We start from the raw sequence: 1,721 nt of genomic DNA, 5'->3' as shown, positions 1-1,721 counted from the left end.
TATTTGTTATCATATCTTAAAACATTTTAGTTGGTGTGACTTCTAATTTAGTTTTGAGTCAGTACCACATAAACATTTAAGTAATAAAGACTTTTCATTGACTTCGAGTTCAACTTACTAGAAGTATTTGAGTTAAAAATGCCTTGGGGTTTACAGTGTAGTAATAGTACAGTATTTAGTTTGCATATACCCCACCCATTCCGCTCCCCCATATCCAAATGTGTGCCACCCATGAGTGAGAAACCTACATGCCAAGTCTGAACCTAGAGATTCTAACTTTTTTTTAAATCATTTTACACAATTTTTCAGACTGTTCAGCCTCCAGTCCATCTCACCTAGGTTATAGAAAATGTGCTCTTTCGGTATTTGTCCAGTAGGTTTCCTCAAGGAGAAAGCCTACCCTTTTATATAAAAAATAATAGAACAAAACACAATTTTACTACAGTAAACTGTAAATACTACAGCATGCAAACATACTACATGAAATACAGAAAAATCAGCAAGTACACTTCAGTGAATACTATAATACCTATACATACTATAATATATACCTATATAGTAGTATTACAACAGTATTCATACCATATTATAAACTGGATTGGTTCAAGCCCTGAATGCTGATTGGCTGACACGGGTATGACAAAACATTTATTTTTTACCAATTACATTGGTAACCAGTTTATAGTAACAATCTGTTGCTAATCATACCCTTTTGTATCGGTCTGAGTGTGTTCTGTGCTCCACAAAGAAGCCACCTAATTGTTGTATCATAAAATGACAATTGGGATGTTGAGTACCTGTTCAGTGATCTGCCAATTATATAACGTTTAAACACTGTGTATAATTTAAAAGGCAGCCGGTGTCTTTTATCCACTCAGTTTTCTCATTTGAGTAGCAATGGAGCCAGAGGAGAAGGTGCCATTTCGTGATACTTGGGTGCTGTCCTGTAGTCTAGATCCTCTTGATGAATAACAATATGGTCACGTCCAACAGGTGTTCTCAGCCCTCCTGGACTATTGAATGTTAATAAGTGTCATGATGACCTTTTATGCCTCCATTTGTCTCAACTAACATCGTATACTTGGAACCAAGTAAGGTGAACCTATGAAACAGTGTGTTGACATGTTCACGACATGGCCATTTGTAATGTATATGACAAAGTATTGTGTATTCATTAAGAGCCACCCCTCCGAGAGAGTTGCAGACTTTTTCTCCAGTCAAGGTTACTAGAAGCTTCACTGATCAATGTGCGCGTGGGAGTAGTGGGAGTAGTGGGATGTTTTGGGGTAGTGGGAGTAGTGGGATGTTTTGGGGTAGTGGGAGTAGTGGGATGTTTTGGGGTAGTGGGAGTAGTGGGATGTTTTGGGGTAGTGGGAGTAGTGGGATGTTTTGGGGTAGTGGGAGTAGTGGGAGTAGTGGGATGTTTTGGGGTAGTGGGAGTAGTGGGATGTTTTGGGGTAGTGGGAGTAGTGGGAGTAGTGGGAGTAGTGGGATGTTTTGGGGTAGTGGGAGTAGTGGGAGTAGTGGGATGTTTTGGGGTAGTGGGAGTAGTGGGAGTAGTGGGATGTTTTGGGGTAGTGGGAGTAGTGGGATGTTTTGGGGTAGTGGGAGTAGTGGGAGTAGTGGGATGTTTTGGGGTAGTGGGAGTAGTGGGAGTAGTGGGATGTTTTGGGGTAGTGGGAGTAGTGGGAGTAGTGGGATGTTTTGGGGTAGTGGGAGTA

At 40.8% G+C, this 1,721-nt stretch overlaps 1 pseudogene; it reads left to right on the top strand.

Moving 5' to 3' along the window:
- The first annotated feature begins 343 nt into the window (after positions 1-343).
- Positions 344-400, top strand: LOC139540567 (U7 small nuclear RNA; annotated as a pseudogene).
- The last annotated feature ends 1,321 nt before the right edge of the window (positions 401-1,721 follow it).

The sequence above is a fragment of the Salvelinus alpinus genome, chromosome 15 (genome assembly GCF_045679555.1).
Source record: "Salvelinus alpinus chromosome 15, SLU_Salpinus.1, whole genome shotgun sequence".
In the NCBI taxonomy this organism is placed as follows: Eukaryota; Metazoa; Chordata; class Actinopteri; order Salmoniformes; family Salmonidae; genus Salvelinus; species Salvelinus alpinus.
Note: the sequence above shows the minus strand (reverse complement) of the source record. Positions and strands in the feature narration are given on the sequence as shown.